Raw genomic sequence first — 16,117 nt, forward strand, 5'->3', positions numbered from 1 at the left:
CTGATGTGATTTTACTGTGATGACATTGTTCCTACTATTTATTGACAGTTACCCGTCAGTCTTTCATTCAATAAGTGTGCTTTTTATAAGTAGTTATCATTCAGAGTTAAAGAATGATCACATTTATATTTGTGCATAAGTCATTTGCAAAAAGAAGCATATGACTTGAAAGTAAGATTTTAAAATGTAATTTGTTTCTGAAATGCCTGCAAATACTTAGAAGGAGCTGCTGGAATACATAGTCTCCTGTTGGTGTTTAGAAGTTTGCTAAGCTGAGAGTGTTATTTCTTCTTCTTCTTTTTTTTTTTTTTCATTCCTTCATATTAATATCTGGTTGATTCAGCTTCAGTAATTAGATATTTTTTTTCTCAAATTGTGGAATATGTTCTCTCGTCTACTGCATATAAATGACTTATGTACATATTGACTGTCCTTATTTGTGAATTAGTAAACAAGAATTCTTCAGTTTATGATCTGATGGGTTACCGGATTTAACAGTGGTACCTTATAAAAGGTGTTAAACTTATATTTGCAACTCCTTTAGAAAAACCTGCTTATTTAGATTCATAACATGTCTATGAAAATCTATTTAGCATTACTGAACACTGATTATTTCTGCTGCTTTTTTACCTCTTTATTTGAGAAGGATCTTTGGAATATGTTAAAAACTCGCTCGAATAAATTTATAGCTGCAATCAGAGAAATGAAACAAAGTTTTATTAGTAAAATGGGCACTAGAGCATAAAGCATATTCTTTTAAAATACTCAGTTCTTTATAGAAATGATAAGGTGAGGTCAGAAGCAAACAAAGCTGAGGCATTGATCTCTGGGAATAATTTTCATTCGAGACTGTCACATACATCGTTGAAATATTTTGATCAAATCTTATTGTACTATTTATACCATGATTGGTGGAAGCTTTAAATATTCAGTCAGATAACTTATTTTATGTATTTATTCAATGTTTTTTTTACTTATTATCTATTATACATAAGCACGTTACTTTGCCCTAGTCATTCAGGGGAGAATAGAGCAAACAAAATCCCTTGTCCTCATGGAGTCTGTAATCTAGAGATGGGAGAAAATAAACACTAAATGATAGTTAAGATATGGAATCTATCAGGTGATAATATGTACTATGAATAAAAATCATTCGGGGAAGAGAAAAAAGAATGGAGACCAAGGCTGTAATTTTAAATAGGTTGACCAAGAAGGGGGTCAACTAAAAAGATGAGCAAAGTCTTTAAGCAGGTGAAAAAGTGAGCCACGTGTTTGCCTAAGGGAAATAACATTCCAAACAAGAAATAAGAAGACCAGAGACGGGAACACAGCTTGTGTGCCATAAAGAACAAGGAGGCGGAGGTAAATGGAAGTCAGTGAGCAAGAGGCCGAGTACTAGGATCTGATGTCTGAAATTTAACAAAGGACCTCATTATAGGAGAGACTCTAGAGTTCTGTGAAAAGATTTTAACTGTTTCTATAGGAAAGTGAAGATGTCATTCCAGCCTGCCCTGACATTTTGTAAATATCTTCCATCTCCCTATGTTTTTTTTTTTCAGTTTGTTGGTTTCTCAGAGTATGCTACCTTTTACTCTCTTAAAGTTTCTTTTTTCTTTTTTCTTTTTTTAAAGAGGTGTTTGCCATAGGATAGGTGTGCTTAATGGAGAGAGAGACAAAGACAGTGAGAGGGAAACTGAGAAATCACCACCCAAAGTGGATGAACACACTGCAGTCCCTTCTCTTCCGTTCTACTCCTAGGATCTTGGGCATGCATGCACATGCGCCCGGCATAATTTGCAACCCACTGGTCTGGTTCTCAAACTACAGTTATCCATGTGGGAATCCAGTGATGTAACCTCTACACCATCTGCTGGCTCCATTTTCTTGAAGTTTTTTAAAATTTGATTTTGATACTTGAAATGAGGAGCCTTTAATAGTTTGACATCTTGTCATCTTGTCAGGACCTTGAGATGTAAAATGCTTTTTTTTTTTTTTTTTTTTTTTGAGAGGTTTTTGCTATAGTGCATGTGTGCTCACCAGAAAGACAGAGACAGAGAGACAGAAAGCGAGAAATCACCTACCAGGGGAATGGTCACACCGCAATCCCTTCTCCTCCATTCTCCTCTCGGGATCTTGGGCACGCACGCACACGCGCCTGGCTTGAGTTTAAGCCACCGGGTCCAGCGACATAGCCATTATGCTAACTTGCTGGTTTCAAGATATAAAATTCTTTTGAAATATTAATATAATTTGAAGGCAAATACTTAAGACTTGAAAGGGATATTAAGTTACCTACTCCAACATGTAATGCATGGACTCTGATGTTCTCAAAGCCTCCGTAAACACTATCTACCTACAAGAAGCACATTTAATCTTTGTACAGTTTTATTAGAAGAAAGTTTCTTTATATTAAGTTATGTTATTTAATAAAATATACCTATTATGGGGCCAGCAGGTGGCATGTTGGTTAAAGGTGTTGGACTCCACATGGCTGAATGCAGTTCAAGTCTTGGTACCTGGTGGCTTGCTGTCTTTCTTTCTTCTGGTCAAATTAAAATAAATAAATTAAATGAAATGAAACAATTTTTTTTTAAATGTACCTATTACATCTATAGACTCACATAGACTTATCTGACAGAATTTTGTAGAATAATTGTAGAACTGTTATCTGGAGGAGACGTTAAAAACACCGCTTCCAATTCTTCAAGTTTTAAGCCTTAGATAAATAACTTGCTGATCATATAATTATGGCTTTTGTTAAAGAATTAGGTATGTCTGAAAATGGTGGGGAATCAAATATGCTGTTGCTGCTTCTTTTTCTTCTTCTTTTTTCTTTTTTTATATATATATATATTTAAAGATTTTGCACCTATGTTTGTTTATTTTTTTCCTTTTCCTTGGGAATGGCTAGAAACATCTACAGGGCTTTTAAACAATCTCTCTTCTTCTCCATGCTAGGTAAGTACAGCTTTCTGTATATCTAATATCTAATACAGACACCTAAAGTATAAGGGAATCTAGGCTAGAAGAACTTCTTCAGAGTGGTGGACAGTGTTGGGAAGATACTACTGCAAATGAGGCAAAAGAAGAAGTGGAGAGAATGAAAATGTAAGGTTCTTTAACTATAAGCACAGACCTGAGAGAAAGCAATCTCTGAGCAGATCTTAATGAATGCTAACCCCATCAATAGATGATGATCACTCTCCAGGGGTGTTGGATCTTTAACTTCTCCTTTAATAGCTCTGTCTTTGAAAGCCCTGTGTACAAAAACGGGATAAAAAGTCTCAGGAAACATCAATATGATTAAAGGAATTAAACATCAGAATTCAAACTAGGAAGGCAGTCTGTATTCATTGCCTCCTTTTGGAAAGAACATAGGGCAAAACACAGGTGGAAAAGCCTCCAGGGAGGATTTCCTTACAGGGTTCTTAAACGCCCGCGTGCAGTAGAATCTCTGGGAAAGCCGGTTACACACTGATCTCTGGGCTCTGCTCCAGTTCACAAGTGATTTTACTGTTGCTTTTCTAGAGGTTGTTTGTTGAGAACCACTCTTATAAATCTACATATTTATTAATTATTATATTAATAGAAGATCTCTAGAAATCTACTTATGTTTCTTTCATATATGTCATCTAAGCAACTTCATCTGTCAGCGGGTGCATTAGAAATTTCTCCAAGCTTGACTTTGTGTTTGTTTAACTTGGGCTCTGTGGTTACTTGCTTGATATCCAGTGTCATAAATATGCATTTAATTGGATATATTTTGACTTTTTACATATTTGTTCAAGAGGCTGATAAAAGGCCACAATATATTCTCTGTCATAGTTTCTCATAGAGCCCACATTTCATTTAAATTATCGACTTTTTCCAACTGCTTTTTTATTTTAATTTTCTACTCTAGACTCATGCCATTATGTCAAATTGTCTGAGGAAATGAATTAAAGACAGTTTTAAGATATTCATTGGTTGTCTTTTTTTTTTTCTTAGCACATGTTATTCTCAAGGTAGACTGTTTTATTTCAGTAATAGACTAAGTTTTTTAACGTAGACATAGTTAATAAAGGATTAAAAACTATGTTTTTGAACCTAGAAAGTTTTAAGTCCTGCTCATGTACTTAGTAAGTGTGTGATGGGGTGACTTAACTAATTTTTCTGATTTGTAGTCTCCTCATCTATACAGTGAGGATGAAGAGCACTACCTTACTGGAATTCTAATCTTTAAACATATTCTTGCTCCTTTCTTAATAAGGGTAAAAGCTGTAGTAGCCACCATACACAGCTTTGAGCACTTTGTCAAGATTTATTATTCAGCAGTTATTAGTCAACTGTTAGCGAAAGTTAACTTCCTTTAAGTATTTGACTCACATGTAGTCAAAGATTGTGACTTTATTATAGATCTCGAAAGATGGAAGAAATTTTGTAACTACCTACAGGTAATAAGTAACCTGAAAAAATTGTCATCCTCCTAAGAACACTCAGGTTCACAATTGTTAAAGAACCGCCGTTTCCTCACTGGTTATGAATGCTATCACTGGCTAGCAGTCCCCAGCAATACCTGTGTGCGGTTCCCTAACAAGTGAATAAAATCTTCATTTTTGCTTGTTAAGGGTACTCCTGTAATAAAGAAGAACAATAACCAAAAAATAGGACAAGTGGGTTGGGAGTTCATGAAACCATAGGTTTTAGATTTACAGCTGAAGGGTACATTTTTTTCCTATCTGAAATAGTATGCATAATGCATTCATTCCCTTTAGGAATGAAACCATATTTTAAAGATGTTCTAAAGAGTTTAATTTCCAGCCACTTATGTAAAGAGCCAGTTTGGTTAGGGAAAATGATTTTTCATCTAGAAGTAGGTTGTATTTTTGTCTTAAGCATAAAACTAGTGTTTGTACTACGTCTAAAAACTAAACTGTGTTATTTGTGCGCAAAATGTATTTGACTCACTCACTATTTTTTCATGTAGATATGTCTTTGACATAGGATTTTACTTAGAGTTCTATATACCAGTTCATACTTTTTATGGAAGTAGAAAGTAAAATTAAAAGAATATAGTGAATTGTTGCAGGAGGGAAAAAAATTTAAAACGATTCCACTTCTAAAAATATCTGTGATTCTTCTTTGTAAACAGAATTACCTATCTAATTTATTTATTTATATATTTAGTGCATCATATCAGTTTGGGAAGAGTTTAGACATGTGCGTGTTTAAAGTATGGTTTCTCAAACCAGTTTTTTTTTTTTTTTTTTTAATCATCTTATTATGGCAATTAGGTTTGTAACAATGGGCTACTTCTTCAAGTAGATGTATAATCTAGAGAAAGAGACTGAAACATTGGCTACAAGTGCTGGATTACTTTACACATTAAGTAGGAAAAGATGAAAAATATTTTTGTTTTGAGAGGTTTTTGCATTAGGGCGTGTGCGCTTGCGGGGAGGTGGCAGTCCAGACACAGTGAGAGGAAAAGTGAGAAATCACCCCCCAGGGGGATGACTATGATGCAATCTGTTCTCCTTCATTCTCCTCCGGGGATCAGGAGCCCACATGCACATGTGCCCAGTGTGATTTTTCATACCACTGGGTCCAAGACTCGAACCCTGCTTAACCATGTGGGAGTCCAGCAGCATAACTGCTATGCAATCTGCATAGCGAAAAGAATTTAAAGAGTTAAACACTGCCCCTTTTATAAAGAAAATTCCAGATTATTCAACTTGGATTAATCATCTTTAAAAAAATTAAAACATATTTTTTTATTAGAAGAAACGTTCTCTTAAACATTTATTCATCAAACTAATAGAAAGATGCATAAACCATACGAATTGGATGTATGTTACAACATGAAATGATTGAATATTAACTTCTCATTATGCTCCATGTGGAGGGCCCAATTTCTCTCTTCCTTAGGAATACTGAGTTTCACTTTTGGCCACCGAAACCTGAAAAATAAAGCCAGACGTTTAAGGGCACAGTATTGTCTATACACATATGCTTTGGGTTTTTGGATACAGGAATTCCAACTGAAATTTGAACCTCATGCATTATTGGAGACTAGGGCTGAGAAGGAGACTTTGTGCTAGAGTAAAGAATTCCTTTAGGAATGGGACTTGGTTTATACTGTGATGAAATATCACATTCACAGTGCCCTCTCCTGAGATGCCCTCCCCTTAAATCTTTACAGACAATCATTGAAAATTTCACCTCTTGATCCATGAATTATCTTCTGACTTTAAGTCACTTCATCAGACTATACAGAAGGAAACACAATTTAAAGGTATCTGCCACATTAAAGATGTTTATTTCAGACATGAGCTAAATATACAATACAATATATGTTCTGGTGTTTATGTATAATCATTTTAGATACCTGTGTGGAATTTTCTCCTTTTGGTTGTATCTTCCTGTGCTATATCATAATTTCCTTTCTGATATTATATCTTCTTCGAATCTATCAATCTTTATGACAACAATGATGCTTGCCTATAAACCAGATGATAGTGGTGAGTTGAGTGGGAGTTAATATCCTAACATGGTCTGAACTCTGTGAACAAAGCACAGAATAAGCAATCGACATTAGCTGATAAAGAACCAGTTCATTTCTATACTTGGTCACAATTTGAATATTATGTGCTCAAGGGAATTATTAAAGGCCTTTAAAAGAGGCAAAGTTGATGGCTATGACCTTGTTACTCTGCTAGGATTGTTAGTCACTGTGTGAAAAATAATTAACTCCTGAAAAATTTAATGGCTAGAAATGTGTTCTGAATCCTACATCTAAGGATACACCATAGTGCTTATGTTCTTGGAACTCACTCGGTTACTTTATTCTAAAGTAACTGTTGAAAGAATCATTGGCCCAGTTACGGTGGCACATGCTGCTGGGACCGGTTTTCAGACTGGGATGAAGTTAAAAGGCTGGTGGTGGCCAACCATAGCCCCAACTGAGAGGCCAAAGCAGGAGGAAGACAACATGGCCAGTCACTGCCTTAAAAATCCATTGTTATTTTATCCATCAGTTTAATCTTTGTATATATCAGGTTAGGCACAAAGCAGATTTAAACATAAAGTTCCAGAAAAGGGTATAAATATTTGAGCTAAACTACTAGCTTCTTTTTAGATATAGCTTCAATCACTGGGAAATAGTGTATCTACAAAAGAAAGTATACTTAAGTATACTTATTTTTATTTTTATTTTTTTGGAAAGGTTTTTCTTGGTATAGAGCATTAGTGCTTGCCAGAAAAACAGAGAGGCAGAAAGTGAGAAATTACCCCCCAGGGGGGGATGGCCACACCGCAATCCCTTCTCCTCCATTCTCCTCTCGGGATCCTGGGCACGCACGCTCACGCCTGGCGTGAGTTTAAGCCACCGGGTCCAGGACTCTAACTTTTGAGCTAAACTACTAGCTTCTTTTTAGATATAGCTTCAATCACTGGGAAATAGTGTATCTACAAAAGAAAGTATACTTAAGTATACTTATTTTTATTTTTATTTTTTTGGAAAGGTTTTTCTTGGTATAGAGCATTAGTGCTTGCCAGAAAAACAGAGAGGCAGAAAGTGAGAAATTACCCCCCAGGGGGGGATGGCCACACCGCAATCCCTTCTCCTCCATTCTCCTCTCGGGATCCTGGGCACGCACGCTCACGCCTGGCGTGAGTTTAAGCCACCGGGTCCAGGACTCTAACTGTGGTCGACTACATGGGAGCCCAGGGACATATCCATTACTCCAACGGCTGGTCCCTGCAATGAACTATTATTTTAACAATTTCATTACACTCGCTATGGAAATAAAAATGTGCATGTTATTTTGTTATCTGGAAATTAGTTAGAATGATTACATTGCCAGATATTAAGCTCATGACAGTTTATGAAGTTTCCTTAGAAACTAAGAGCTGTGACTGCCACAGCACTTAGTACCAACGAGCTGGGTCTCGGGAAAGTTGATCTGAGCTTCAGTTCTCTCAAGGGCTTTTCATCAACACTACGTAAAATCCTGCCTGCAAATTCCTCAGTACAGTGCTAAGTACTGATACATGCTCATTACCACTGTTGTCATTATTTCAATGATTACAACTAGAGAGAAATGCAACAGAGCCCAGTTAATACAGCATTTGCTAATTGTCATGAATTTGGGATATAGCCAGCACCACCTTTCCAACAATTACTGTTTTGATTTACTTCTTTGGTCAGAGTGCTTTTGAAGGGTGAGACAAGGTGAACTGAGGAAAATATGCCTCTTGATGAAAGGAAAAAGAGGTTTGATAACATTATTTCATGCCCGCAAGGTTATTGGTATAGGCCAGAGGAAAATTTTCTGTTGAATTCGAGAAGAGAGTCACTGACTCTTTGGTAATACAGAATTAACATGCGGTGGATATCTCAATATAATGTATGTTAGCTGGACAGAGAATTCTGTATGTATATGTGCATGCATAAACAAATCATGTTACACATGTGTGTGTATGTGTATAAACATAGGTGGGGACAGTGCCCTGACCGTTATTGTAATAATATGCCACTGAAGTTGCTCATGTCTGTATACTTGAATAAGAATGTTAAGTGGTATAGAAAATGCTAATTTCATTTGGACACAATACTGCTAATTTTTCCTACTGTCTCTAACAATCAAATGTGTCCCAACCTTTTCTTTCCTCGAACTGATAGTAATATGAATGGAGGGGTTGAAATAAAAGAGAAATCTGAGGTTTTACAATATCTCTAATGTTTTTGATTGTTTGCCTTTCTTTTGAAATTCATGTGTAATTTCCACTGGTAATAGTGGGAATACCATGTACAGATGAAAAACAGTCACCGGTGTCTTGATGTGGATATATCTGCACACAGTGCAATCGACGTGTATGTCCAGTGCATCATTAGGATTAAATTGGAAGCCTCGTGGGTGAATAGCAGCATCTAAAACAGTCGGGATATATGATGATTTAACAATTCTGAATAGTCTGCAGAATTGTAAATCCTACTGTGACTAACAAATTGCCTGAGGCAGAGAGGTACTTCTATTCTTTGCTTTAACCTCCTAAACTAAATTTGCCAATGCTTCTAAGGCAAAGCAAATAATTTTTATGTAAAAATAGTCTTATGCTCAGGATTTTATTGTGATTCATCAATTTTAAATCTTTTATGTCTTACAGTAAATGAATTTGATATGCTAATCACCAGAGTAGTACCAGTGATTTTATGTGTATATATGTGAATATATAAACATGTACAACATGATGTAGATATAGATATACATACATAGCATGTGTATAATTCTTCATAAAGAAAATGCTTAAAGTGAAAAAGCAGAATACAGAACAAATAACTCCTAACTTGAAACCAGAAAACTTAATCATTTACTCTATCCTTTGTCATTTCTGTCTAACTTGGGATTAATACATTTAAAAAATTCGCTATGATTTCTGAAAAATAAAAATGTTTGAACGGCATTTTAAGAATACCTTTATTCCATATGAGTGTGTAGAAATCATATGACCACCTATTTCCATTATCTTGTCTGCAATACTCTGATTCAGCTGAAATATATTTCACCTCTTCTGCCAACAAACCATTAAGAAACAAAGTGACTAGTCATGGATGGCTTTCTCTGTTGAGGGAAGGTTGAATGGATGGATGAATGATTGGACATACGAATGCACGGGAAAACAAAAGAGAAAATATGCAGAATAGGGGGATTGCAGAGAGAGAGAGACCAACAAAAAATCAATTCTATTGATTCAAAAATTATTCAGGATTCACTGTATGTAGTTTCATTGCTATCTTTAAATACTATTTTTTCTGTTTAGGATTAAGAACCATAAATATGGCAAAATTAAATGAATAAAGAATTTGAACTTTGTGACTGAAAAAATATTAGTTATTTGGGGCCAGCAGGTGGCATAGTGGTTGAGGTGCTGGACTCCCACATTAACTGACCATGGTTCAAGTCCCAGACCTGGCAGTTTGAAACTCATGTTGGATGATTGTGCATGCATGCCTAAAATCCCATGAGGAGAATGGAAGTGAAGGGATTGTGGCAGGGTGAACCCCCTGGTGGGTGATTTCTCACTTTCTCTCTGGTGAGTGGACATGCCCTATAGCACACACACACACACCCCAAAAATAGCTATTTTTGACTTTATTTTCTACTCTAAATCTGACCAAACTATTTTTACATAGTTGTTTCATATGTAGCTTTAGAGATGATATGGTTTTAAGCATAAATTGGTTGTGTAAGGTTAATGTAGGTGTGTTGATTCTTGCTTTCAATTTTTAGAATCATTTACTTGATACATTATTCAGTACATTCGTTATATAAAATGATATGTATTTATGCATGGGTATGTCATTATGTATGTCCTGTAATAATTTTACTGATTCTCTGGACCAATTTCTTCCAAGATGTGTGAAAATCATTTTTACTGTTTTTAAGGAAAATTCTGAGCTAAATGAAGACATTGTCTTGTCTTCACTATCTTAGCAGCTGAACAGTATTTCTTCCATTTGCTTCTTACATGTATATGACAAAAAAAAGAGTTTAGATATTCAAACTAGAAAGAAAAGTATATGATTAAAACTTCATGAAATAACGTGGATATTCTGAAATTATGATAATGCCTTTGATGATAAATTCAAATGCAAGTACATTTGCAGTCTACTTTATTTCTATTTAAGGTTATTTGTCATTTACATTTTACTCTTACATCTGAATTTAGGCATGGTATTTAACAAGACTATGCTTAACAATATAAATAAATATTAATTCATATTTCTTAATTTCTAATATATTCAGTCTCTCTAACAGATACTCTAAGTATGTGCATAAAAATAATTTCTGTGTCCCAGGAAATTATGTTTTCCTAATGAGACAGGCACAAAGGCATGGTGGAACCAACATTATGAAGAAAGATATGAAGGAAAAATGCTTGGAAAATCTGGAGAGTCACTGAGGTGGTCAAGTCAGTGTTCTTATACATGTTTTATTTAGAGGCGTATTCACAAATAGGAATTTCTGTGAAATGATTTGCTGATGTAACATGTTGACATATTTTAAACAGAAAACATATATGCACACTCCTAGTCTATTTATCATTATTTGCAGAAGGAATTGGCATTATAAAGAAAATTCAGTAAGTAAATACAGCGTACCTATCCTGGGAAATCTTTCCATATCTGTTCTAAAACATAATTCCTGTTAAAAACAGAAGTACTGTTGTTTGTCAGTTACCTGTCATTTTATGAATTTAAGTAGTCCAATTCTTTATTCATTTCCAGTGAGTGTAACTGCATTAATACTTTTACACATGGTACCGCACAATAATTAAATTTAAGCCATCAGGAAGGTTTTAATGTGACTAAAAACTACAGTTATTTTCACAATTACATTTGATAGACCTTTGCTAAATTTGGTATTTGTTCATATAGTTTTCAGTTTGCCTGTTAGTTATATGAAGTTTCATTCAGCAGTATCGCAGACAGTACAAACTCCTTCAGCTAATATTCTTAAGATATAAGACAAGAAGAGGCTCAGCTGTGGGACACTCGCCGTATGTGACACTTTGTGAGGCTGAGCCACCTGAGAAGGTTCTGAGTTCTCATCCTGAGACTTCCCTTGAACATGCTGGACACATGTGCACCTAAGATTCTCGGATCACTGAAACTGGTGCATGAGTCACAGGTAAAACCCTGTTAGAGGTGCTGTCCCTCTGTCTCTTCCCCTCATGTGAGAAATAAATAAAATAAACTTTTAAAAAATAGAAAACATATACACATGATATAGTTTAATTTTAATATTTAGGGCCAGCTCTGTGGCCTGGTGGTCAAGGCAGTCATATCTCATATGACTGACTGCATGGTTTGAGTCCTGGTCCCAGTGGCTTGAGAAATAACTCTGGGATGGGTGTGCACATGCCCAAGGAGAGAGAGATGGAGAAGAGAAAGGAGGGAGAGATGGAGGAGAAAGGATTGCCTTGTCCATTCCCCATGGGGAACACTTTCTTCTCTCCCTCTCTCTCTCTGCTTCTCTCTGGTGAGTGCACATGCCCTCTTACATGTGTGCACACACACACAGTCTCTCTCTCTCTCTCTCTCTCTCTCTTATATATTTTTTTTTTTTTTTTTTTTAAGAGAGATTTTTGCTGTAGGGCACATGGACTAACCGGAGAGACAGAGAGAAAAAGTAAGCTATCACCACCCAGGGAGGATGGACATGCCACAATTTCTTTTCCTCCATTCTCCTCTCTGGATTTTGGGCATACGTGCACATGCACCCAGTGTGAGTTTTAAGCCTCTGGGACTGGGACTCAAACTGAGGTTGACTATGTGGGAGTCCAGCAGCATAAACATTACACTATCTGCTTCCCCCCCACACACACACAGTCACTATCTTTGTTTAAAGTTTAGATAAAGCCTCTCCCCTCTCCCATGGAAGGAGCAGAATACTAGCCTGTAGTAATGGGAATGACAAATTATAAACTGGTGTACTAGGAAGATTTAGGAAGAGCTCATTTTGTGCTTGATTGCTTTGATTCTTTCTCTAGTTTGGTCAGTGGAAAGTGTACATCATGTGTGGATCATATACTTGTGTGTGTTGTAAGTAGCAAAAGAATTATTTCATCCTGACATCAGATCTAGTCGGCTTTTCACCTCAAGGTTATAAAATAAAACTGGCCATAAAAACATACTAATAAAAATACTTGGGAGGAACTAGATGCTGTGTCATCATGTTAGCTGTGTAGTCTGAACGTTGAACTGGAGACACTGTATACTGTAGTTCCAAAAGTAAATTAGGATGGTTGGTATTGGATTAGATGGGAAATGTGTGTATTAATACAAAGGGGGAGGAGATGTCACAGCTATGACTATTGGAAGGTGGAAGAAATAGTGTAAGAAAGGACCTTCTTTCCCAATGTTCTCCATGTGGAACTCAGTGGTTGCTGTCAGAATCCTGTTTAATACAAAATCGTGCCTGCAGTCTTTGGTACAAAGCCAACCCTAAGATGAGATTTTATAGCTGAAGAAAAAAGTAAATAAATGACTGGGATTTGTAGTGTTGGCCAAGATTTCCTGTTCTTCGGTTATGCTGTTTGCAGTAAGATGAAATGTTGCCTCTCTGTCGTTTCTTGCTGTTTGCAGAAAGATGAACTACTTCTTTTGTGCACTTCCTTTCAGTACATCTTAATTCAGCACGGAATTGACTAATTTGCTATCATTTCTGGAGGTTTCTGCCATTTGTTAGCCAGGTATAAGATTTAAGCCAGTATTAAGTGTTCTGTCAGATAATAGTAAAATGCTTCCATTAAGAATGTATTACTAATACTCAGTGGAAGTCAATAACATCACCAATCAAGGTTGATTAGAAACTCTTCTTTTAAAAGGCCCATGTAGAATCCATGTTTCATGTTGATGTTTCACACGCTGAAACATCACGATATAAACACATATCGCTTTTGTGTGAATAGACATTTAGCTTATCTTTTTAAAAAGGAATTGGTTGTTTCAGCTCCGGTTATAGGAAGTGTATATCTTCCTAAGAAACAGCTAAGGAAATTCGTATATTCAAATCTGATAGTATTACATTTCAGTGTAGTGATTAATCGAGATTTGCATAAGAATGATCACATTAAAATGGGTCTTTATGAAACTGGCTTAAATTAGTGAGCTAAATCTAACATTTATTGTCTTAATATTTTTACAGAAGCTTACTTGCAAAAGTAAAATTTAACATGTTTAAGAAATGATAAGCAAAAATTGAACTCTATTATATACATTTGATTGTAGCAAAAATATCTTGCCAATATAATATTTCATAACTAGAGTATTTGATTTATATGTCAGTTAAAACAAATCTTAGGGTGGTTCAGAGATCTGGGTCACCCTTGGCATGTGCACGTGTGCCTTGAATCCCAACGATGTGATGAAATGGAGCAAAAGAGATGACAGGATTACCAGTTGGGCTGTGCGTTCCTTTCCCCTCTATCTCTGTTCTTTGATGAGTGCACATACTTCATGGTAATTAAAATAACCTTCACTCTTTTCTCTCATATTCTCAGCTCTGGCAGACATTCAAATATGTAGGAAACAGAAAGCAAGGGTTTGAGGAAGGAAGGTTTGAGGAAGCTGGTCAAAGTACTAATATGAGGGGTTTCAAAAAGTTCAGGAGGCATTGTGGTCAAGGCATCCAGATCCCACATGTCTGACTGCTTGGTTTGAGACCCAGACTCGGTAGTTTGAGAAACATGTTGGCACACATGAATGTGTGCCCAAAATTCTAAAAGGAGGGAGAAGGAGAGGAGAAAGGCTTGCTGCCTGACCATTCCTACGGGGGTAGGGGGGTGCTTTTCTCACGTTTGCTCTCTGTCTCCAGTGAGTTCTTATGCCCTCTGGAAAAAATTTTTAAAAAATGTTCATGGAAATCACATATTATGAAAAAAATCAAGCATGGATTTCAAATATGTTTATACTAAAATAAACTCATTATTTAATTCAATTTTCCATAAACGTTTTCAGGTCCCCTTGTATAATCCACGCAAATATAAAATAACAATGATAGGAAAAAGCCAAGTTCACACAGGAAGACTCACAGATATACCTTCCCTAGCAAAAAATGATTCCTCTCTTTAGTTGTAAGGCTCTCTTAGGATAGAGAGGTTCACAGCCACTTGCCACACTTGTCGGGACCTGACATGCCTTTAGTCTTGCTTCATCATGTATGACTCTAATGACAACATGTTTAATATCCTGACCTGTCTTTCACTGTAAGGCTTAGAACTTCATTTACAGATGTACAGAATCAACAACTCATAGATGTAAAGTTTGCTTCTCTATATACTCATATGTTATGTGTGAAAACTCTATAAATACATATATATGATTTAATTATATATAATTATATATATTTAATTATATAAATATTTTTGTATATGTACATAATCTGTTCATATATTTGTTCACATAATGCCTATATTATACTTATATATATATATAAATATATTTTTGTATATATGTACAATTTTATTTTTATTATCACATAGAAATGAATATAATAGTCAAGAAAATATGTTCTTTTTATATATACACAATTTTATTATAACATAGAAATGAATAGAATAGTCATTATATAAATATATAAATAAATGTATATATTTCTGGATAGTTATATGAAGTCATTCCTTTATCATGTTATTTACCCTGAGATATAAGTGTATTTTTCCATGAGGGATTCTATTGAGATCATACACAGAAAGACTAAAGTACAGTGGCCTAAATGTTAATAATTAAAAGGTAAACAATTTAAAATGTGTGCCTGTTCAGAACTGGAAATCAGAATAATACAAATAAACTATGCTTGGCCAGATTGGAAAACGCATCCCCCAGATTTGTAATAAAACCAAGATCCCCATACAGTATATTCATTTCTCATAGTCACTGTCCTGGAAGGCAATCCCATTTCCGTTCAGAGAAAGGATGTTGGAGATGAGGAGGCCAGGAGTCTGGTCCTTTTTGTGAGACTTTAGGCATATTTCATGCATTGAATCTTAGTTTTCAAAACTGTATGTACATCTAGTTGTGTACACATCATGGGATTAATTTAAGGATTACATACAATATTATACTATGATGTGTTAAACACCCTTTGAAATGCAGCATTCATTTATTTATTTTGATTGTATGTATTTCACTTATACAACTGGACGTTTTTATATTTGTATGCGCAGTGAAATGATGACCACGGTCCGGCAGATTAACATGTTCATCACTTTTCACAGTTACCTTTTTGGGCATGTGTGTAAGAGCACTGGAAACTTACTGCCTCAGCTTTTTATTCAGTATCCGATATCCTATTAGTACCTAGAGTCCTCATGCAGGATATTAAATCCCATGGACTTATTCATCTTGCATAACTGCAAATTCGTACCTCTAAACCTTCATCTTCCTGTTTCCTCCCTCTCCCTGCCTCTGGAAACCTCTGTTGTACCCTCTGCTTCTGTAAGTTGACTTTTTGGATCTCACATGTAAGTGAGAGCAAACAGCATTTTTTCTTTCTGAACGTGGCTCGTTTTATTTATCATAAGGTCCTCTAGATTCATCCATGCTGTGAATTACAGTATTTTATAAAGGAAGAAA

At 35.6% G+C, this 16,117-nt stretch overlaps 1 protein-coding gene across 1 annotated transcript in view; it reads left to right on the plus strand.

Annotated features, from left to right (window-relative positions):
• The window catches only part of LOC102476311 (glutamate receptor ionotropic, delta-2), a 909,022-nt gene that overhangs the window by 277,164 nt on the left and 615,741 nt on the right, over window positions 1–16,117 (plus strand). The window lies entirely within an intron of this gene.

This window comes from Tupaia chinensis, unplaced genomic scaffold, assembly GCF_000334495.1.
Source record: "Tupaia chinensis unplaced genomic scaffold, TupChi_1.0 Scaffold000245_1, whole genome shotgun sequence".
Lineage (NCBI taxonomy): Eukaryota > Metazoa > Chordata > Mammalia > Scandentia > Tupaiidae > Tupaia > Tupaia belangeri.